This window comes from Phyllobates terribilis, unplaced genomic scaffold (genome assembly GCF_046119375.1).
Source record: "Phyllobates terribilis strain yellow unplaced genomic scaffold, ASM4611937v1 Scaffold_3__8_contigs__length_932513732, whole genome shotgun sequence".
Lineage (NCBI taxonomy): Eukaryota > Metazoa > Chordata > Amphibia > Anura > Dendrobatidae > Phyllobates > Phyllobates terribilis.
Genome location: NW_027362763.1, coordinates 745,533,708 through 745,558,950, shown reverse-complemented (window position 1 = coordinate 745,558,950; position 25,243 = coordinate 745,533,708).

Sequence of the window (25,243 nt, the reverse complement as noted above, 5' to 3'; positions counted from 1 at the left end):
GATGTATGCACATAAGATGTCTCAGACATGTCGGAGATGGCTGGAAGCGGAAAACACCTTGACTGTGGAAGATGTTAGACGTTCCTTAGAGAACAATTTCTTGCTAAGTGCCCCACAGAAATATGGGAATGGGTCCGGGAGCGCATGCCATGCACCGTGGATAGAGCTGCAGCCCTGGCTGATGAGGCCCTTACAATCCGACTGCAATGGAGGAGGCTTCTGCACAATAAACCACAGCCTGCTCCCGCGTCCCAGCCCCCTCTGGCTATATCTGCCCCACCACCCAGCTGCAGGCTGATGACAACCACTCCTCACAATCCCGAGCCCCAACAGTTCCTACCATGACCTGGGGGAATTACAGAGAAGAGATTTTATAGCTTTGGGCAACCTGGGCAATTGCAATCCAGCTGTCCCTCAAGGATTCGGAGGGAGCTCCACGGACCCCCACCTCGTCCGGTGCATCTTGTGAACTCCATCCCACCTGAGAAAGAGTTGTCACCACCCCCGCCGGAGTGGACCACTGACCCCAGCACCATAGATACTCCTGCTGGAGTGTACAGCCTCTGGCCTTTGTCTCCAAGCCCCCAAGTATGGCCCTCGTCAGGGCGAGAGGGGTTAAGCTGCCTTAACTGTGGACGCATGGGACATTTTGCTAGGGAATGCCAGGAACGTTCTAGCCCGCATCATCCACATTCACAACCAGCAAATAATGTGCCGCAATGTGGCTGGAATGCAGGAGGAGAGAGGATCCAACAACCCCGACCAGAAGAAGAAGAGGCATATGTGGTACAAGGACAAGTGTCTCAGACTAGATGGGACCCCTCAGCGACCATGAACCAGCATCTGCAGTTGTTCTGGGTAGAGGGTGTGGAGGCTACAGGACTCCATAACTCTGGAGCCTCAGTTACATTGATCAAAGAACATTTAGTACCCGACCAATGTATTGTTCCTGGCAGCCGTATGTTGGTGAACATACTTGGAGGAGAATCTTTGAAAATTTGGAGGGCCCGACTACATTTAAACTGGGGTCACAGTCGTGGAATTGTGGATGTAGGCACCTACCAGTAGATGTGCTGCTGAGAAACAATCTAGGAGCATGGTTGGTGTGTCACTGGGCCAATGTTGTAACCCACAGCCAAGGAACGGTTCACCCTGCATCAACCGAGAGGGAACGGAGCATTCTCAACCTGGAAACTGACCTCCCATCTGTGGTGAGTAATGCACAAAATGCAATGACTGTTACCAAGAAGGAATGTGACCTGGGGAAGGTAAATTGCATCAGGGAGGAAGCCCAGGAACTTTGGGACACTGGGTCTACATTCAGCATGGTCAGCCCAGATATTGTCTCCCCAGAACACTATTTACCAGGCCACCAAGTAACCATTACCCTAGCTGAGGGTCAGCACTAGGGGGTTGGACGCAATGGATACAAGTTCGGCTTTTGCCGGGTATGTGTGGAGCTTTCCAGGACAAATCGTAGATCAGGGGGAGGATATGGGGGACCCCGAGGGAGATTCAGACCCCTGTCCCCCGAAATAAATACAGAGCCCTCGTCTCAGGGCTTCTGCCATCGGGGAGTTGGCAGGATCTGAGAGATCATATGAGAGCAGCTAGAGATGTCTACTATGCTGATGTGTACCAGGGTGGAATGGGGACTGTGGAGTAAATTCACAAGGACGACATGGAATATGCTTTGAGGGAACTGGATGATACAAAGTTTCGTTCTCATAAAAATGAGACCTCTTACATTCGTGTCCGTGCTGAAAAAGAATGGAGGAGTGTGAGGAGATGGCCTTAGTGGAGTTTGGTTTTACAACCCTACAGCTTCTCCAACTAATACAAATGGGGAAGCCAACACCAGAACACGAATGGACTGGCCCGACAAGAAGAACCATAGACTCCCTCAGGCTGACCTACCCCTACCGCTGTACAAGGAACTATAAACAGTTGAGCCATGTGGACTAAAGTGAGAAGGTCAGAAGTCTGTGTAGACCTCATGGCGCACTCACTTATTATGAGGGGGGAGAGGTTGTGATGGTGTGATATGGTATGTGGGTATCATTTTGTGTATATTTATATTTTACTGATTTTCATAGTGTTCTCTTGTTGCTCTGTGTTCCTCTAATGTTGACTTCTCTTGTAGGATGAGTTGATATTGGTTAATTGATGAATAGCTGTTATTTATCATCTGATATCAGGTCCCACAGCTTATTATACTGTTATCTGTGCACAGGGTCAGTGAATAATGTTGTTTGCTAATATGCTAATGACACATTGAACCAGGCTAGCTTGTTGATTTTGTAAAGCAATGGAAGGACCAACAATGCCACCTTCCCCCACTGCCCTGTGAATGAGGAGAGTAACTTTTAAATATCACAGACAGGAGAGACACTGGTTAGATGCTGTGTGGGACAATGATGTGAGGACAGCATGTCAGAGCGAATGGGAGAAACCAGGATGACTTTGAAAATACTGCTGGAGGAATATATACGGAGAAGCTTATGGACTATTTTATCCTCTGTCTGCTGGATTGTTGGACTTTCATCTCCCGGGACATTTATCCCGTTACCGGACTGCATTTGTATTTCTGGACTATATTATCCTCTGTGTGATGGATTGTATATGGACATTTCAGTTTTGCCTAAAATAAAGGTCTTGGAATTGTTCAATCTTCTCTTTCTCTGTTGATTGTGTGATGTTGGAGAAGGACCCCATGACAGTGGGGTTGAAATTCAGCTGAATGCAGAGTACAAAAATCGATTTTTTTTTCAGGTGCTAACGTGATACAGCAAGCAATAGTAGCCTAGCTTGTCATTTTGTGGGGGTGAAATTCAGCTGTCATATCTACAGTCTGCTAAACGTCTCAACCCTAGGCAGGCTATATGGTCTCTGTTTTTTACTAGGTTCAATTTTGTTGTCACTTTCCTTCCAGGGGTTAAAAACATCAAGGCTGATGCTTTATCCCCGAGCTTCCCTGGTGGTGGTTACCATGAGAACCCTGCCCTTATTTTGCAGAAGGGGGTAGTGATTTCGGCTTTGTACCATGACCTGGAGGGAGAGATGTTAGAGGCTCAGGGGGACGTCCCTGCCTCCTGCCCTTCGAAGAATTTATTTGTACCATCTATTTGTGCCGTAAAGTAAATAGGGAACATCACAACTCTGTGCCAGCTGGTCATCCAGGTGGAAAGGCAACTGCGGACCTCTTTTCTCATCATTTTTGGTGGGCGGGGTTGTTCCTCAGGATGCGGTTGAACATGTGTCTGCTTGCAGTATTTGCATGTGTTCGAAGGAATCTCATACCCGTCCGTCTGGTACTCTTCTGCTGCTGCCTATTCCTAGCAGGCTATGGACATACTTGTCCATGGATTTTATTACTGACCTACCAGTATCTGCAGGCAAGACTGTGGTTCTGGTGGTTGCAGATAGGTTCAGTTTGATGGTTCATTTTATCGCATTGCTGGCACTTCCAAATGCCAAGACTCTTGCTCAGGTATTTATTAATGAGATTGTGAAGCTACACAGGGTTCCTTCCGATGTGGTGTCAGATCGGGGAACCCAGTTTGTTTCTAAATTCTGGAAATCTTTCTGTACTCGACTAGGGGGTGCAGTTGTCTTTTTCTTCTGCCTTACATCCTTAGTCGAATGGACAGACCGAGCGCATTAATCAGAATTTGGAGACTTGCCTCAGGTATTTTGTCTCAGAGAACCAGGAAGATTGGGCATCTTACTTACTGTTGGCCGAGTTTGCTATTAATAATCATCGCCAAGAGTCTACTGGCAGATCACCTGTCTTTGGTGCATATGGTTTTCATCCACAGTTTGGTACCTTTAGTGGGGGAGGGGCATCGGGAGTTCCTGAGGAGGAATGTTTTGCTTGGTCACTCTCTTCTGTGTGGCGGGGGGTTCAGAGTAATTTGAAGATCATGGGAGACAGATACAAATGTATGGTTGACAGGAAACACTCGGCAGGTCCGGATCCAAGTGTGAATGACTTTGTGTGTTTGTCTACCAGTAATATAAAGTTGAAGGTTCCTTCCTGGAAGCTGGGACCTAGATTGATTGGTCCCTCGTATAACCGCCGTCATTAATCCAGTAGTGTTTCGTCTTGAATTACCTCAGGCTCTTAGGATCCACAATGTGTTTCACAGGTCTCTGCTCAAGAAATATGTGGTACCTCTTGAGTCCTCCCCCCTGCCGCTGACCCCAATCATGGTGGTTGATGGCAATTTGGAGTTCCAAATTTCGAAGATTGTGGATTCTCGTCTTCAATGTCGTTCCCTTCAGTACTTGGTGCACTGGAGGGGTTATGGTCCAGAGGAAAGGATGTGGGTTTCTGCATAGGAGGTGAATGCCCCTAGGTTGGTTCGTTCTTTCCATGCCTCTCATTCAGAGAAACCTGCTCCTGAGTGTCCGAGGCCATTCGTAGAAGTGGGGTACTGTCACGGGTGTATCAGATTTGACAGACAGTCATTCTGAATTCAGCTGTAGAAGGTTGCTCTGCTTGGCCTTGCAGACACCTTCTTGATCCTTTCATCATCCCTCCCTCTCTAAGACCCATCGGTGATCTTCACCTACTGCTGCTATTTAACACACCCTTTATGGATCTTTAAATACCCTCAGTTTCTCCAGAGAATCACCGGTGATAGAGTAAATTCCTCTGCTCAGGTCTGGAGTGCTAGCAGTCGGCTAGATTCTTCTTGGAGTTCCTTTTTGGATTGTAGTCGTGATCTCTCTGGTGTCTTCTCAAAGCTAAGTGTATAACCTTGTCTGTTTCCCTTGTTTGTCTTTAGTTGCAGTGGGGCTGACTAGTGCTCACCCCTCCCCCTTCCTATCTAGAACCTAGCTCTAGGGACAACCAGGGCTAAGGTATCCTCCTTGGCGATAGGTGTGGAACCTATTTAGGGATGATAGGGGAGTCAGCGTGTTGTTAGATCTGCCTAGGGGTCTCTACTCTCCCTTTCCCTAGTTTCTGGGCTTCCCCCCTTTTCCCGTCATTGTACGCTGGGTCCTTCCCATACTTAGCATGACAGTAACGTGACGCAGCACTCCATAAGCCACCTTGTCATTTTGTGACATTGAAATTCACCTGTATGCAGACTAAAAAAATCTATTTTTTCTGTGAGTAACGTGATGCAACACGCCATAAGCCACCTTGTAATTTTGTGTTGTTTAAATTCAGATGTATGCAGTGTGGCAAGACGACTCGCTCGGCTCTCCCGGAGGCAGACTCAGGACACACGTTCTCAGGTTACCTTTATGCTGGTTTATTATCTGGCATAAACTCATGCAGGGTTCCGCAGGAAAAATAAACAAGACTGGGTTAAACGGGAAAACAAAACAAAGTATAGCTCAATCCATAGGTGAGCGGGTTCCGCCCGCTCTCGGTAGCATAAACTGCACAGGTAACAAGCTCTGCAGCTTCCACAATACTGTCTGGAGACTTCCCTCTCCAGACCACACTCCAGAGAGAAAAAAAAGGACTGAGCTTTTACATATTGCTCAGCCACACCCTGAGGGGAGGTAGGGGGAATGGCGTCCCGCCCTCTTTGCCATTCCCATAAAACCGCACACCCTTTAACAGAGTAAACCTACCAGCATATAACACGCTGGCAGAAAAATAAAGTAGGTCTTAGTTCACACAGGAGAGCATACTGAGTGACACATACCTCCCCTCACAAATAAAACCAGTGACACTGTCACATATTCCCCCCCTCTGCTCAAAGCCAGGGGTTTGGGCACCTTTTGACACCAGGCAGGGAATCCTAGAGAGGGCATCTGCATTACCATGTAACTTCCCGGGCCTATGCTCCACGTGAAAGTTAAAATCTTGAAGCTCTAGGAACCATCTAGTTACCGTGGCATTTTTACCCCTCTTCTCCCTCAACCATCTCAACGGGGCATGGTCTGATACTAATTTAAACTTCCGGCCTAGTAGGTAATATTTCAGTGTATCCACGGCCCATTTTATGGCTAAACACTCTTTCTCTACTATGGCGTAGTTCTTCTCGCAGGAGGACAGCTTTCGGCTTAGATAGAGAATGGGATGTTCTTCCCCATTTATCTCTGGGGAGAGTACGGCTCCTAGACCTCTGAAGCGTCTGTCTGGACCACAAATTCTTTCTTGAAGTCTGGCGCGACCAGGACCGGCTGCTTGCACAGTGTTAGCTTCAACTGTTGAAACGCGGTCTCTGTTTCTTCCGTCCATTTCACCATTGTTGATTTGGTGCCTTTTAGAAGATCCGTTAGTGGCGCGGCAATTATGGCGAAATTCGGGATAAACCGCCGGTTATCCCACCATGCCAGGAATGCTCTCACCTGCTTCTTCGAGAGCGGTTGTGGCCAGGTTTGAATTGCCTCCACTTTCTCGATTTGCAGCTTTATTTTGCCTCTCCCAACAACATAGCCCAGGTACTTGGCCTCCTCTTTTCCGATGGCATACTTTCTCGGATTTATGGTAAATCCTGCCTTCCTTAGTGCCTGCAGAACGGCCTGTAGTTTAGGTAGGTGACTAGCCCTGTCTGGGCTAAAGACCACAATGTCGTCGAGGTAGGCTGTGGCATACTTCTTATGTGGGGCTAGGATCCGATCCATAGCCCTCTGGAACGTGGCTGGGGCCCCCTGTAGTCCGAACGGCATCCGCGTGTATTGAAAACACCCATCAGGTGTTGAGAAAGCCGTCTTCTCCTTAGCCATCTGGGACATGGGGATCTGCCAGTAGCCCTTCGTCAGGTCAAGAGTGGTGATGTACCTCGCCGGTCCAAGCCTCTCGATGAGTTCGTTGATGCGGGGCATCGGGTACGCGTCACACTTGGATACCTCATTCAGCTGGCGGTAGTCATTACAAAATCTCCACTCTGCATTGGGTTTCGGCACGAGGACGATTGGGCTCGACCACCCACTCTTTGACTCCTCTATTTCCCCGAGGTCTAACATCCTCTTCACCTCAGCCGAGATCACCTCCCAGCGTGTTTCCGGAATCCGATACGGCTTAAGATTCACTCGTACGTGCGACTTTGTCAGCATGTCATGCTCTACCACTTGAGTATGCCCCGGCAACTCTGAGAACAGCTCCCGATTCCGCTGTAGTAATTCTCTACACTGTTGCTTCTGGGCCGGTGATAGAGTCTCTGCAATAGTGACCTCCTCCACCTTGCCTTCTGGTGCGGCTCCCAGGCAAGGAGTTTCCACAGGTTCACGGTCCTGCCACGGCTTGAGCAAATTTACATGATATATTTGATGTGGCTTTCTTCGGCCAGGCTGGTGGACTTTATAATTAACCTCGCTGACTTTCTCCACCACCTCGTATGGACCTTGCCATTTGGCGAGGAACTTGCTCTCGACGGTAGGGATCAGCACCAAAGCACGGTCCCCGGGCTGGAACTGTCTTAGTCTCGCCGACCGGTTATAGACCCTCCCCTGGGCTTCCTGCGCCTGGAGGAGATGTTCCTTCATGATGGGCATCACCTTTGACATTCTCTCCTGTAACTGGGCGACATGTTCGATGATACTCCGGTGTGGCGTGACTTCAGCCTCCCAAGTTTCCTTGGCGATGTCTAGGAGACCTCTTGGATGCCACCCATATAGGAGCTCAAATGGAGAGAAGCCAGTGGAGGCTTGAGGAATTTCTCTGACCGAGAAAAGCAGAAATGGGAGCAGATAGTCCCAGTCTCGCCCATCTTTTTCAACGACCTTCTTGAGCATCGCCTTTAAGGTTTTGTTGAAGCGTTCCACTAGGCCGTCCGTCTGTGGATGATAAACCGAGGTCCGAAGCTGAGTTAACTGAAGGACTCTGCAAAGCTCCTTCATCACCTTGCTCATGAAGGGGGTTCTTTGGTCTGTCAGAATCTCTTTTGGGAGACCTGTCCGAGCAAAAATATGGACCAGCTCTCGGGCTATACTTTTACTGGACGAGTTCCTTAGGGGAACCGCTTCAGGGTACCGGGTCGCATATGTTAGAACTCTCCTGTTAGGTTTTTTCTATTATGCTGGTCACATGACCGTTTTTGCCTATTTAATCCTGCTCCCCCCTTCTGGCCTTGCTGGACTTCATTGTAATTTCTACTCTTAAGCTAGCCAGGTGCTTTGTTACCTTTCTCAGTCAGTTTAGCCAGGTCTTTTGACCTCTATGTTCTATGTTGTTTGTTTGTCTTTTTACTGCTACAATTTCTGCTAGGAGGTGTCCATCTTTCTCCCAGTCCCTAGTTCTTGTAGGGATCCCTCCCTCACATCTATATGTCTTCGTTCAGACTAGCTGAGGACTTTAGCGGGTCTGATCGCAGGATTCCCCGTTACATCGTAGGGTTCTAGCTTAGTTCTATTGTAGGGGAAGATCTCCTGTCTTTCCTTAGTGCTTGCAGCAGATCATAACAGTAAGTCCAGCCCAAAAAAAAAAAAAATTTCTCTTAGGAAAGACCTCCAGTTTCCATCATGGTGTCTGTTCAGGATTTGGCTCAACGCCTGCAGGGACTCTCTCTGGAGGTGGCTGAGCTCCAACAACACGTGAGTAGCTGTTCTGGAGCGCATTTTGTGGAGCCAAAGGTACGATTGCCTGATTTATTTTTTGGTGAACAACAAGATTTTTTTCCCTTTAAAAATGTTTGTTTATTGTATTTTCGTTTGAGACCCAGATCCTCTGGTGATGAATCACAGCGCATAGGGTTCATAATGTCACTTTTGCGCAAAGAACCTCAGGGATGGGCCTATTCTCTCCAACCTAGTGATCCGTGCTTTAGATCAGTGGATAGTTTTTTTTCTGCTTTGGGGTTGTTGTATGATGACCCTGATCGTGTCTCATCAGCTGAGACGGAATTGAGACATTTGAGGCAGGGTTAAGGTAATGTGGAAAATTATTGTACTCACTTCCGTCGGTGGTCTGCTCAGGTGGGGTGGAACGATTCAGCTCTGAAAAGTTTGTTTCTTGCTGGGCTAGGTGAAAGGGTTAAGGATCTGCTGATTGCTTATCCTACACCTGGAAACTTTCCGGAGGCAATGCAATTAGCTATACGGGTGGACAGGAGACTGCGTGCAAGGGTTAATGAGAGTAAATCCTCTGCCATGTCAGCTCCGAGTTTTGAGAGGGTCTGTACTGACACGGGAGTGCCGATGGAGATTGGGGCGATGTCACCCTGCTCTCAGGAAAAAGACCGCAGGTTTTCTGAAGGTTTGTGCTTTTATTGCGGCAAATCTGACCATTTCATTAAGAACTGTGTGCTTCGTATGAACAAAGAAAAAAAAAAAAAGGTCAGTTACGCCCATATAGCCTGTTTAAACACTAAGGGTGTATTTCTTTCTTCTACTACCGCAGCTCAGGAAGAATTAATTGTATTTCGGGTATTTGTGGATTGTGGTTCAACTCTGAATGTGATTGATGGGGGATTCTTGGAAAAACTTAATTTAAAACCCAAACCTTTGTCATCCCCTATTGCCGTGGTTTCTGTCGATGGCTCTCCCTTGAAATGTGTTACTCACAAGGTTTATGAATTTCCCCTCACTATTAATGGTATTCACCAAGAAAATTTGGATTTGGTGGTATTAAATAATTTGCCTTCTCCAGTAGTTTTGGGGTTGCCCTGGTTAAAATTGCACAATCCTGTACTGGATTGGTCTACCAATGAAATTAAGTCCTGGAGCCCTAAGTGTTAGGACAAGTGTTGTAACGGGCGCATTGCTGCTGTGGATAAAGGGGAATTACCTGTACCTATTCAGGATTTTTGGAAAGTTTTTTCTGAGGAGGAGTCGCAAATTTTGCCTCCCCATAGAGACTACGATTGTACCATTGAATTTGTCCCTGGAGCGACTCTTCCTAAATGTCGTTTATTTAATCTGACTATTCCTAAGAGAAAGGCTTTGGAGGAATACATACAGACGAGCTTGGCCGCCGGTCATATCAGACCCTCTAAGTCACCTGTGGCTGTTGGATTTTTTTTTGTTGAAAAAAAGGACGGCGGATTACGTCCTTGTTTGGACTTTCGTGAGATTAATAAAATTACTGTACGCAATCCCTACCCACTGCCATTGATTCCTGATTTGTTTAACCAGTTAGTGGGGGCCAAGTGGTTCTCTAAAATTGATCTCCGGGGGGCATACAATTTGCTGCGCATGAAGGAGGGTGATGAATGGAAGACTGCTTTTAACACTCCTGTGGGTCATTTTGAGAATTTGGTTATGCCTTTTGGTCTTACCAATGCACCAGCATTTTTCAGAATCTTATTAATGACATCCTTAGACCTTTGATCGGCAAAAATGTGGTTGTGTATTTGGATGACATTTTGATTTATTCGCCTGACCTGGAGTCTCATTGGCGGAGCGTACGTGAGGTATTGCCGTTATTGATTGACAATTCGCTTTTTGCTAAGCTGGAGAAATGTGAGTTCGCTGTACAGAGAATTAGTTTTTTGGGCTACATTATCTCCAGCGAGGGCTTTGAGATGGACCCGGTGAAGGTTCAAGCTGTGCAGGAATGGCCTAGGCCTATTGGTTTGAAATCGATACAGAGGTTTTTGGGTTTCACCAATTATTACAGAAAATTCATTAAAAAAATTTCTATTATTGTTAAACCATTGACCGATCTCACCAGGAAAGGTTCTAATACGGTTCAGTGGACTACTGAGGCCATTGAAGCTTTTGTGTTTCTAAAGGAGAGGAGAGGTTCAGCTCTGCCCCCATCCTTATGCAGCCTGATGTGACTAAGCCGTTTTTGGTTGAGGTTGATGCTTCTTCTGTGGGGGTCGGTGCGGTGTTGTCTCAGGAAAACAAGGATGGAGTACATCCCTGTGCTTTTTTTTCAAAAAAATTTTCTGAGACTGAACTTAATTACGATATTGGTAATCGGGAATTACTGGCTATTAAACTCGCATTTGAACACTGGCGTCATCTCTTGGAAGGTGCTGATTTTCCCATTCAGGTTTTCACTGATCATAAAAATCTGATCTATCTTGATGCTGCCAAGCGCTTGAATGCCCGTCAGGCAAGGTGGGCACTTTTTTTTTCGCGGTTTAATTTTTCCATTACTTACATCCCGGGTACCAAGAATGTTAAAGCTGATGCTTTGTCTCTCAGCTTTTCTCCCATGGTCGGTGCTGAGGAGGAGGAGAGCATTTTACAAGAAGGTGTTGTGATTGCTGCATTGGACTCCATTTTGGAAAATGAGATTCTTAAAGCACAGGAGAATGCCCCATCTAACACTCCTCATGGGAGGTTGTTTGTGGCTAGGACCTTTAGGAGAGATTTGTTTGTTGAGTGTCATGAGTCTCGGTTGGCAGGTCTTCCTGGAATTTCTGAGACCATAGACTTGTGGGTCGCAGTTTTTCGTGGCCTGGATGGCAGAAGGAGGTCATTAAGTGGGTGCGTCAATGTACTGTGTGTGCTAGATCTAAGTCTTCACATACTCCTGCTGCGGGGTTGCTTTGCCCTCTGGAGGTTCCTAGTGCACCTTGGACACATCTGGCTATGGACTTTATTACTGACCTTCCTGCCTCTAAGGGTTTCACGGTCATCTGGGTGGTCGTGGACCGTTTTAGCAAGATGTGTCACTTGGTTCCCTTCATCAAACTGCCCTGCGCTAAGACACTCGCTAAGGCCTTTGTCAAGGAGATTGTCAGACTCCATGGTGTTCCTACTGGCATTGTTTCTGATAGGGGACCTCAATTCGTGGCTCGTTTTTGGCGTGCCTTTTGTGACAGGTTGGGAGTTCATTTGTCATTTTCATCTGGATATCATCCTGAGTCTAATGGCCAGACAGAAAGGAAGAACCAGGATGTTGAGCAGTTCTTGCATTGTTTTGTGGCAGACAATCAAGAGGGGTGGTCTTAGTTTCTGCTGAATTTGCTCTTAACAACCATACATCCTCTTCTGCTGGGTGTTCGCCTTTTTTTTGTTGTTCTGGGAGACATCCATCTTTTGGGTCATTCTGCAAATTGGTATCGGCTGTGCCTGAGGAGGAGAGTTTTTCCGGTGATTTGGAAAGAGTTTGGATGGATGTGCGTGGTATTCTTCAGGAGGCTAACAAAAAATCTAAGAGGTACTTTGACAGGAAACGTCAAGAGGTTTTGTTTACGGTTGGTGACATGGTTTGGTTGTCCTCTAAGAATCTGCGGTTGAGGATTCCTTTTAAAAAATTGGGTCCCAAGTTTGTAGGGCCCTTTAAGGTGCTTCAGGTAGTTAACCAATCTGCTGTTAGGTTGGAGGTTCCTACCTCCTGGAAGATTAATCCGGTGTTTCATGTTTCTCTATTGAAAAAAGCTTATGTATCAGATAGAGACGCCACTGCCACTGTTCCTCCGGTGGTGGAGGACGGGGAATATGAAATTTCCCGCATCCTTAATTCTAGACGGTATAGAGGGAGTTTGCAGTATCTCGTCGCTTGGAAGGGTTTCGGTCCCGAGGATAACTCATGGGTGAGGGCAGATGATGTTTCTGCTTCCAGACTTGTCAGAGCGTTTTACAAGAGGTTTCCTGATAAGCCTGGGCCTAGGGGATCCAGAGGATCCTCGTAGAAGAGGGGGTACTGTTAGAACTCTCCTGTTAGGTTTTTTCTATTATGCTGGTCACATGACCGTTTTTGCCTATTTAATCCTGCTCCCCCCTCCTAGCCTTGCTGGACTTCATTGTAATTTCTACTCTTAAGCTAGCCAGGTGCTTTCTCAGTCAGTTTAGCTAGGTCTTTGACCTCTATGTTCTATGTTGTTTGTTTGTCTTTTTGCTGCTACAATTTCTGCTAGGAGGTGTCCATCTTTCTCCCAGTCCCTAGTTCTTGTAGGGATCTCTCCCTCACATCTATATGTAGGGTTCTAGCTTAGTTCTATTGTAGGGACAGACCTCCTGTCTTTCCTTAGTGCTTGTAGCAGATCATAACAGCATAGTCCATGACGACCAGGATATATTGGTGGCCCCGAGCTGATTTAACTAAGGGGCCCACGAGGTCCATGACAATCCTCTCAAAGGGAACCTCTATCACAGGTAGTGGGACTAAGGGGCTACGGAAGTGGGAGGAGGGAGGGGTTATTTTGCAGGTGGGGCAGGACCTACAATAGTTTTGAACTTCTCGATAACACCCTTGCCAATAAAACCTTCTCAGTATCCTCTCCTGAGTTTTCTCGACCCCTAGGTGTCCCCCCAGAACATGTAAATGGGCCATATCTAGCACCCGCCATCTGTATGGCCCCGGCACTAACAGCTGTTCCACTATCTCACCGCCCCTCAGTTTGGCCATCCGATAAAGCAACTCCCCCTTCACTGCAAAGTGGGGGAATCTGGTGTCAGCCCCCGGCTCTTGGGCAACCCCATTACATACAGTAACCTGGTCGAACGCCACTTTTAAGGTCAGGTCTCGAAATTGAGCAGTCCCAAACTTCTCTCTGGACATATCTAACACAGGGAGGTCGGCCTCCTCGGTCACCATCTCACCCTCATCACCGACAAGGACGCACAGTGGGAACTCCTCCATCTGAGACTTCATCGGGGGTTCTTCTTCAAGGACCTGGCTTTTCCCCATGCTACTTAGTCCAGTTCCCTTCCCCCCACAAGTCCTAGAATAAGGAAAAATCACGGCCCAATATGACGGGGTGTATCAGGTCCTTCACTACCCCGACTTTATGGGACTGGGCACCACAGTCTGTCCCCACTGTCACTGTGGCCACGGGATAGTCCTTGGCATCACCATGGATGCACCGAATGCCCAGAGTTTTGGAAGGGATCAACTGGTGGGAAGGGTTGCTCTGATCAAGGTCACCAGACTCCCGGAGTCCAACAGCCCAAGCACTTTTACTTCATTAATGGACACTGCACATGCCTGCGGCCCCTCGCCGGGTCGCCAGTCCATGCTACAGGCTGGATAGGCATAATAGGAGACCCGTCTGCCTAGGCTGCAGTCCATGGGCTCAGGGGATGTTTGACACCTGGCGGCTACATGTCCAGGGTTGTGACACCACCAACAAACTACATCTTTACCAACCGTTCTAACGGCACCTTCAGTGGGAGTAGGACGTCCCCCAGTGGTGGCTCTAGACCCCTTCCGTGCTGAACCCGCCCCCTTTTGGGTATCCCAGTAGGGAGAAGTGACTGCATCCGGTTTCCCAAGAGATCTCTCAACTACCTGGTACCTCTCTACCAGGCCGATGAAGTCATCTGCGTTCTGGGGATCACCCTGGTCAACCCAGGTCTGTACTGGCTTGGGAAGAGAATGCATGAATCTGTCAATCACCACCCGCTCAACCATCTGGGCCGGAGTGGAGGACTCCGGTTGTAGCCACTTCTGAACAAGATGCAGGAGGTCAAACATCTGCGAGCGAGGGGGTTTGTCGCTAGCATACGCCCAGTGATGAACTCGTTGGGCTCTCACCGCCATATTTACTCCCAGACGTGCTAAGATCTCTGTCTTTAGTTTGGGATACTCCTTAGCATCTTGCAGCGCCAAGTCAAAATACGCCTTCTGGGGTTCACCCGATAAATATGGCGCCAGAACCTCTGCCCACTGTGCTAGTGGAAGTCTCTCCCAATCAGCCACCCTCTCAAACAGTCAGAAATGCTTCTACATCATCCCCAGGGGTCATCTTCTGCATGGCCTGCCTTACTGCCTTCCTGACGTGAGAATCATCAGTCGGCCCTGGGGGTGGGTCGGCCGCCCTGCTCTGGATGGCGTCCGCCAAAAGCTGTATCTGCTGTTGCGCCTCCTGCTGCTGCGACTTTTGCTGCAATTGGATTTGCTGAAGCAACAGTTTGGTCGTCTCCTGGTGCTGCTGCTGCATGCTCTGCTGGGCCTGCTGCATACTCTGCTGGCTCTTTAGGTGTTGCTGCTGCATGCTCTGTTGGCTCTGGACCAGGTGCTTAATGAGCTCCTCCATGCTGCTGTACTTCTCTGGCTGGCTGACAGCCTTCACCTAGGACATCCACCGGTCTTTGTGGCAGGTACACGTGTTCCTGGAATCCTGCACGCACTCTCACACCAACTGTGGCAAGACGACTCGCTCGGCTCTCCCGGAGGCAGACTCAGGACACACACTCTCAGGTTACCTTTCTGCTGGATTATTATCTGGCATAAACTCATGCAGGGTTCTGCAGGAAAAATAAACAAGACTGGGTTAAACGGGAAAACAAAACAAAGTATAGCTCAATCCATAGGTGAGCGGGTTCCGCCCGCTCTCGGTAGCATAAACTGCACAGGTAACAAGCTCTGCAGCTTCCACAATACTGTCTGGAGACTTCCCTCTCCAGACCACACTCCAGAGAAAAAAGAAAGGACTGAGCTTTTACACATTTCTCAGCCACACCCTGAGGGGAGGTAGGGGGAATGGCGTCCCGCCCTCTTTGCCATTCCCATAAAACCGCACACCCTTTAACAGAGTAAACTTACCAGCATATAACACGCTGGCAGAAAAATAAAGTAGGTCTTAGTTCACACAGGAGAGCATCCTGAGTGACACATAACTCCCCTCACATATAAAACCAGTGACACTGTCACATATTCCCCCCCTCTGCCCAAAGCCGGGGGTTTGGGCACCTTCTGACACCAGGCAGGGAATCCTAGAGAGGGCATCTGCATTCCCATGTAACTTGCCGGGCCTATGCTCCACGTGAAAGTTAAAATCTTGAAGCTCTAGGAACCATCTAGTCACCCTGGCATTTTTACCCCTCTTCTCCCTCAACCATCTCAACGGGGGCATGGTCTGATACTAATTTAAACTTCTGGCCTAGTAGGTAATATTTCAGTGTATCCATGGCCCATTTTATGGCTAAACACTCTTTCTCTACTATGGCGTAGTTCTTCTTGCAGGAGGACAGCTTTTGGCTTAGATAGAGAATGGGATGTTCTTCCCCATTTATCTCTGGGGAGAGTACGGCTCCTAGACCAACCTCTGAAGCGTCTGTCTGGACTAAAAAAAATGTTTTTTTTTCTGTGACAAACATGATACAGTAGGGGAAATCTCAGTTTGAAATTGTTTGGAACATATCTTATTTGTTATACAGGCCACATCCACACTAAAAAAATACTTTCTTCTTTTACTAACGTGATACAGTAGGGGAGATCTCAGTTTGAAATTATTTGGAGCATAACTTCTATGTTATACAGGCCTCATCCTCACTAAAAAAATACTTTCTTCTGTTGCTAACAGACTGTAAGTGGAGTATATTTGTCACGTTTCCAAAAATGTTTATACTATTACTGCAGTAATATAGGATCACATCTGATGACCACGGTTTTAGGCAGTGGCCTAAGAGATATGGTATTGGTCAGTGACCAAGTGTGATTAGGTTTGAACACACAACTGGCAGACTTTAAATGGAGTATAATATTTGTCAAGTTCCCAAAAATGTCAGGATTATTACCACAGTAATATAGCATCATGTCTGATGACCACTATTTTAGGCAGTAGCCTAATAGATATGGTGTTGGTCAACAAACAAGTGTGAATGGGTTTGAATACACAACTGGCAGACTTTAAATGGAGTATAATATTAGTCACGTTCCCAAAAATGTCAGGATTATTACCGCAGTAATATCTGATCCCATCTGATGACGATGGTTTTAGGCAGTGGCCTATTAGTATGATATTGGTCAGCGACCAAGTGTGAATTGCTTGAACAACACACAATTGGCAGACTTTAAATGGAGTAGGATATTTGTCACGTTCCCAAAATGGCAGGATTATTACCTCAGTAATATAGGATCACGTCTGATGACCACTGTTTTAGGCAGTAGCCTAATAGATATGGTATTGGTCAGAGACCAAGTGTGAATAGGTTTGAACACACAACTGGCATACTTTAAATGGAGTATAATATTTGTCATGTTCCCAAAAATGTCAGGATTATTTCCGCAGTAATATCGGATCACGTCTGATGACCACAGTTTTAGGCAGTGCCCTATTAGATATGGTATTGGTCAGCGACCAAGTATGAATAGGGTTGAACACACAACTGACAGACTTTAAATGGAGTATAATATTAGTCACGATCCCAAAAATGTCAGGATTATTACCGCAGTAATATCTGATCTCGTCTGATGACCATGGCTTTAGGCAGTGGCCTATTAGAATCATATTGGTCAGCAACCAAGTGTGAATAGATTGAACAACACACAACTGGCAGACTTTAACTGGAGTGTAATATTGGGCACGCTCCAAAAAATGTCACAATTATTACCGCAGTAATATCAGATCACGTCTGATGATGGACAAGTTTCTCAGCTTCCACAATACAGCAATGTGAATAAAATAAAAAAAAATCTGGCTGTATTCTGCTAACAAGCAAATGGAGCCATAAAATTGTGTACTTTATTGCTTTTTAAGCAAATAATCAAGATTAAGAGCAAAAAAAAAATATCCCTGATACCTAGGCCTATGGATATCTGTAACAGCAGCAGACAGAACATGCAATGGACCCTATTCTGTTGTATACAGTGTCCACAAACTCTGCCTGCCTAACTCCTGCTATCACCAGTAATAAATATATGCATCTGAATTAGTCCTTAGAAGGACTGTTAGTTTAGATGTATATTGCTGTGGAATACCTGACTAAATCAACCGCCATTTCTCTCCCTCACTCTGCTGCAGGTCTCCTACTCTGGCTGTCTGAAGAGCATGGAGTAATGGGGTCTGATATAGACCTGATGATGCTGTGCGGCCTGCCAATCACTGTAATGCACCAATCAACATGGCTGCATCATTATAGTGAGTGGCAGGCAATCCCAACATGTTTATTCGCTGTTAAAACAGCGTAAAACATGCGGGGTGGGGACTCGAGCTCCCGCCCGAACATCCCGGAAGTACTCGCCCAGCGCCGAGCATCTCGAGCAGTGAGATGCTCGGGCAAGTAACGAGCAGTTGCGAGCATGCTTGCTCATCACTAGTTGATATGTAATGACATTTTTGGAGCTCTGTGTGTGGGATTGTGCCATCCAAGACAGCCTTCTTCTCATAGTTTCTCACATTCAGGCTGGAGCTGAGTCAGCAAAACTGTAAAAAGAAAGTTTCTCTCTCCGCCTATGATGTTCCAGGTTGCTAATTTTCAAATGAACATAAAGATTGTTTTTTCTAAAACTATTTTTTTTAAACTAAAGGCATGATTCCTATTAGTGAAAGGTTCCCTATAGCTATATGTGATATTGATATGAATTTCAGAGCTGCATGTACAGCGTTCTTTGGGAGCGGATGGAGAGGGCTTAGAAGCTGAGCCTGCACATTCTCCAGCAGACGATGGCTGTGTTATTCAGGCATCATCTGCCTCAAACAGCTGCAATTGGGGTGACTGTTAACCTGTTAAATACTAGTCGTTCTCTGACAGTGGCATTTACATAATCTCTACCCCCAAAATGGTATCAATAAAAACACCAGATCACCCTGCAAGAAACAAACCCTCACACAGCCACATCATTACGAGTCTTGGAAAAGGGAGACACAGGCATATTTTTTTTTTTTTATAAATTTAGGAATTTTTTTTACCACTTAAATAAAATAAAACTATGCAAGATTACTGGGGTAGAGCGGTGGCTCAGTGGTTAGCAAGGAAACCAAGGAAAACATCTGCAAGGAGTTTGTATGTTCTCTCCATGTTTGCATAAGTTGCCTCCAGGTTCTCTGGTTTCCTCCAAAGACATACTGATAGGGAACTTAGATTGTGAGCCCCAATGGGGACAGTGCCAATAATGTCTGCATAGCAATTTCTAAGTGAGTAATATAAATAAATTACTATCACCGTAATAATATCAACCAGGGGAATCATTTTTCGAGGTCATTTTTACTGCACAATGAATGCCATTAAATAAAAAAACAAGTGCAAAACTGTGTTTATTCCATAATTTCACATCACTTGGAATTTTTTTCCTATTTTCCAGTACATTATTTGGTAAAAGGAATGGTGTCAATCGAAAGTGCAACTTGTCCAAGCCCTCATACTGCTCATGGAATAAGGCGAAGAAAAAATGAAAACCTAAAAAATTTAAAAATTTCCCCATCCTTAAGAGGTTAAACAGGTAGTCTGCCACTAGTATTTATATTCTATAAATGAATCCATAGATAAACCCAAAAATACATTGATCCAGCAGTGTAAACCAACTAGAAAATACCACTAAAAAGCTTAATCAATAAAAAAAATATATATATATATAAAAAAAAATTAGGAAAATGGCTGCATCCAACACTTGAACCTTGGGATTCTATTGTATTTTGCGTATTTTATGAACATTTGAAAATGAGGTTTGTAACAGTGAAAATATCCCATAATCCCCAATGCTTTACGTAGAAAATAAGGACCAATAGAATATGTGATGCGTATGTTTATTTAAATACGGGTACAATATTTTACTGTGCTATAAAACCATTAAATATATAATTCATTCAATACTTCACTTTTATTTTTTACTGCTTTATATTGTTTGTGTTTTTCGCCCTTTTGGAGGATTACGTTTATTTTTTAATCATTTCAAAGTGTGTTTGTGAGCAAAACTTTAAATTATTTTAAAGCATATTATTTAAACAAACTATAAAATAAGAAATAAAAGAATTTTCAATAAAAGCATATCCTTGGAGAATCATAAAAATCTGCTGTTGTGTAAAAATCTAAGAAAATTCTATAAAGTGTATGAGAAATGAAATGCTGCTCATTGCAGATCTAAGATAAACTGCTTTAATAAACTATTCGTATTTGTAATATTGCTTGTATGCACTGAAGTTTGGCCAATTATGTCATATATTTGTCTATCATTTATTACACTGAAATCCTAGGTGATTCCAGAAATGATGTACTTCTACAAAGTAATACCGAGTGAAGCATTAGCAATAAGCATGGGCAGAAATGAATTATGTTGGGTATATAACGTATACACTGTGAAGCACAAAGATCATATACAGGAACATAAAGCCAATATCCCTATAATATATATTTTACCTGCCATAAATATATACTTTGTGTATGTTTGTGTTACACTTTGTGGCCACATTTGTGTATATTTGTGTCTTTGTGACATTACACAATTGAAAGCAGCCAATTGGATGGCTGTGTTCATTTTCCAGCAAAACAGAAAAATGAGAGGAGCCTAACTGATTAAGTAACTATTTCACATTTTTTTTGCATCAATTTAAAAATTTTTCTAACAATTGTATCCCTATTAGCAGGACACTTAAGCCCCTATTTATCAAAGTATTTTTTTTTCCAGAAATCTGGCGTAAAACTCTTAGATTGTGTTAAAATCTTGTGACTTTTTTTGTGTTATAAGCCAGTTACGCCCCCTGCCAAAATAGGCAGAATATGGCAGGACATGGACAGATCACGGGCATTATGCAACAGCTAGTCTAATTAATGATGAACTGCGGCCTGCCTTATGTCAGAAATCTTACTCCAGTCTCCGACTGGAGTAAAATTTGTAGCGTGGCTCATGGGGGTGTACGTCACTTCTAAGATGAGCTTGGTACCTTAAGAGGCATGAAACTCTTAAAGAATCAGGTGCAAATGATTTTAGCACGTCCCCTTATCAAGATCAGCATGAATAACCCCAATCTTGATGAATCTGGCCCTTTAAGTTCCTTCCATGATTGGCCTGAGAATGAGCAGAAAATATCCAAGGAATGCCCACTTGTTTGCAAATTTGCACATGTTCACTCCACTTTGTGACACAGGACTTGGGGCCTGAGGAGACCTAAAGGTTCTTCTTCCTTTAGAAAAGACACCAGTATTATACATTTTAATTGTTTGACTCTCTGATTAAAATCTTACTTAGACTTCCATTTTATTCTGTCACGTGAATCGAAGGATCAATTTCCATCAGTGTTAAGTTTTATGTCTGTTTTTGCCATCAGTGTTTTATCAATTTTTCTTATATGCAAAAATAATACCAAGCAAAAAAAACAGCTAGTACACGGATGACATATAGACGGCACCAGCGCACTGTCCGTTTCTTTTCATGGACCAATAGACTTGCATTTTCCAGCTTGATCTCTGACTCGAATTAAAAATGGACGTCTCCTTTTAGAGGGAGACATTTGGTCGACAAAAACGCACATAAATGTGAACATCCATAAAGACTGTAATGGGCAAGTGTTCTGTCCATTAAAATACATGGAGAGAATATGTGACGCTCTCAGCCCTCACCCTGGGAAGTGGGGTTACTCGGAGCCGGGTCAGATGTTGGGGGGGTTGCAGTCGTGGCCCGGACCCGGTCCGTGCCCAGGGCGGTCACATAAAAGATTGAATGGGCTATCAGGGTTGAGTGGTAATTTTCCGACTACGCCACCTACGGTTTCCGGTGATGGACACCAGCGCTGTCTCAGTCCACTGAGACCGGTGTTACGAACAGCTAAGATGGGACGGCTCCCCGCAGGCGGAGCAGGCCTCAGGGCAGTGTGAGGAAGGATGGTGGGTGCAGAGCCGCGCAGTAAATAACAGGCTGAAGCGGGGTGTGAAGTCATCCAGGGTTTTTACTCACATTAAGATGAACTTTAGCCGCAAAGCTTCCCTCAGCTCCTCACAGCGTGCTGCGGCCACCAGGAAGGGGGTCCAGCACTCTCCAGATAGATCAGGAGCACCTGTCAAGACCCCGCTGGTGTGTTCCTCTCCTTCTCCCTCACTTTCTCCTTCTCCTCCCGCTTGTGTCCCCCTCCGGGATCCAATAAGCCGCCGGGCTTTCCAACAGTGACGTGAAGTACACAGTCAGATAATGGGGGCTGGTCACCCCTCTTGCAGCAGGAGTCCCTCTGGCCTGGCCAGAGTGAAGAAATACTGGTGGCGTATGCCGCTCCGTCCGTATCCCCCTAGGATCCTTTTGCCTGTGGAGCTTGTCTCCTCTACTCCCCTCCAGGCCTTCTTAGGTAGGGACCTTGACCGGGTAGAGACTGCGGTTAACTCAGACCCGCTCCTCGTCTCAAGGCCAGAGCACGAGGACCATGTATCTCCAATCAGCTGCAGGTTCTAACAGAAAGCCACGTTCAGTGATGAAGATCACAATCAAAGACCTTGAACCTAAGATGGCCGTTGGTTAAATATGATGCTATTAGTGCATCCTAAAAATGTGTCCTCCCCCTCACCCACTACATGGTTCCCCCTATCTTTGGTTCCCCCCATCTCCTCTATCCTGGGCCGGGGCAGCACCCTGGTGCATCTAGGCCCCCTACAGGACAGGAGTGGTGTAGTGTTGGGTGGTGAAGTAGGGTCCTGAGAAGTGCTCCATCCTTACCTGGAAGAGGAGATACCACACCTCTACTGAGGTGCAGAACCCCTGTGGCGACTGAACCCTCAGGGGCGCCACATTTACATAATGAAAAATGGACATATGAATGAGGTTTTAGGGATGATTTATACATATTCAAATCTGTGAAATCCATTGTTAACACGTTACCGCTAAGGGGAGCAAGGAGACGACAGATTTATACAAATAATATTGAGCTATATAACAATGCATAACACTGTCTTTACTCACGTCTTAAACAATGTGATGAAGCTGACACTTAAATATACTATATTAATGGAATATAAAAGGCTCATCACAATTGCAAAGTGAAATAAGATGCCCATAAAGAAAGAGCTATTTTATTTGGGTATGATATATCGATCATTAAATTACAATAGCTTGGAATATATAATGGTACTAATTATAAATTCTGTTTCTATATCACCAGGATGTTCCACAGTACTTTACAATTAGGAAAGTTACAAACAACCACAATAAGGGCTCGCTCACACTTGCGTATAACACGGCCAAGTGCTCTCTGATGTTCTATTGGATAGCACTGGGCCCAATGTTATACTATGAGGCTGTGCAGATCTGCCATTTTCTTCTCATGCCGATTCGCCATGAGAAAACAAATTCAGCATGTTGCGAGTGCATCTGAGAATCGGATCACGTACACCCATACAAATCTATGGGTGCGTGTAAAACATTGGACTGCATTCGTATGTCATTACCCCGGACACAGAGAATAAAAAAGATGGAGATATTAAATTCTCTGTCTTCTCCGCACCTGTGCTACAATTCTCTCATGCGAGAGAAGCAGATCAGTCTAAGGTGACACTCGAACCAAACTCTGGCAAAGTTTTGATCCGAGCGATATTAGCATAATCGGCCCGATTCTCTCGCATGAGAGAATTGATGGCCGTGTGACTTCAGCCTTAGAAGACCTCCCTGGCTATTCTTTGTGATGTCATGGCTCCTCTACTTCAAATATCGCTGCTGCCACCTACTGCAGCTGCTTAAAGGGAACATGTCATGTCTCCAAACGCTATTAAAATGCTAATATGGGATTCATCTGAAGGTTAACAGCGTTACATTGCTCTCTGGCCGTCGCTCTGAAAAAATGGCTATTGGGAGAAAATTAGCTTTATTTCTCCCTTTCAGTCACAAAGGTGCACCTGGCACAACTAGAGTCACCTCTCAGTACATTGTGAGTGGCGGCTGTATGCACACCCCGGTACTTTGATTGACAGCTTGCTCTACACAGTTTTTCTAGCCTCCACTCACAGTATAGTAAGCGATGCTGTAAGCGGTGACTGTATCCACTCCCTCTATCACTGAAAGCCGATGACTCCTGGGAGGAATAAAGTTTATTTTCAGTAAACCGGAAGGACAGAATTGTAATGTTATTAACATGCAGATTAACTTTATATCTGCAGGTTAATAGTGTTTGGGGGCAGGAAAGGTTCCCTTTGAGTCCACCAAGACCTGAGGAGCTACAACTGTAATTGCGTCTGTCTACTGGAGTCGGAAGTAAGGGTAAAGACCAGAAGCAATTCAAGCTCAGGAGAAGATTACAGTAAGTGACTATATATTCACACTGTGATGTTGTGGGTATTTTTTTATAGTTTACTTTCTGGTACTGTGTGTGTTGTGGATTACAAGGGCAGCTTGAGCTTGCTAGAATGGGAGCCGCTATTATGCACCCCCTTTATGATGTCTATAAGCCCTAATATCACATATGGGCAGAGGTTGTCCTTTTTTAGAGAAAAATCCTTTTAAAGCATTCAGTAAATGACAGTTTTATTGAAAGAGTTAACAAATTTCCTAAGCTCTATAATAACTTCCTGAAAAGCAACAGAAAGCAGCACATTCAAACCTCCTGAAAGCAGTACAAAAGATTTCCTGTGTGGGGCACTGCAATGCTTCATCTAAAGACATCGCCCAGGTGTTTAAATATATATTTGGAGGCCAAGAAATGAGCACATCGAAGAGTTGTGGCCTGAAAAATGTTTCATGGTTATGGAAAATAAAATGATACTCATTTCCTACACAAGTTTGCAAATAACACATACAATGCTAATTGATCATTAATATTATACAGGTGTCGTTTATTTAATCCAAACTTAGTTGCAGCCATACATTTGGAACCTTTTTTCTATGGGCATCGCTGTCATGTGCTCTCTAATCACCCATCTAGTACATACTTTGCTTTAATTTCCTATGACCTAGAGGATGACATCATTACCTATAAAATCACTCCTGATAGCTGCCAGGTACCTCCCTGCCAAGCTCTGCACTCTTTGTTTCTCTGCATGCAGTTAAACATTTCAAATTATAAAACTCCCCTGATTCATACTGCCTGTCAATGCTGTAAGTGATGTGTGCAGAATCTTCATTGATTGCTCTGAGATGCAGCTTCAAATTGCTTCTCAACCTCCTGTTTGCAAGAGCTGACAAGTAGAAACCTGTCACAAGCAGAAGACAGGGCAGATCAACTAAAGCTTCATCACACAGAATACACTGAGTGATTCACTACAGTATGGATTAAGGAACACTGATCTATCACTTGCTTCCCTTAGAATAATAAGTGCAATGTGAGGAAACTCCAAACCACTTACCCTGCTTCAGCCAGAGACACCATAGAAAATGTAGGTGCATAAGAGGAAACATATCAGTGGGAAAAATCAATGTGGCAGACAACTAAAACAGGTGAACACAATGCATAAACCAGAGCCTCTAGATAATTTTAATTTTAATAATTGCCTAGTATAAATTGTATGCAAAGTGTATATTAAACATACTACCCAAACACCATCTCTCAAAGATAGAGAGGGCAACTGATCCCACGACTGTTTGTCACATAAGGATCAAGCAGTGCCATGTACCAGTGATATTAAAAACTATTTTTTTTATTGATTACACATAAAAAGTGCTAAACATAACAATAATGTATTCTAAAAAGATGCCTGCAACCAAAAATAGGGCAACAAAGTCAGAATTTTAGTTAATTAACATCCCAATACATACGAAAAAATTACATTCATAGACAATAAATAAACTTCTGAGTATATGAGCAAAGAATTG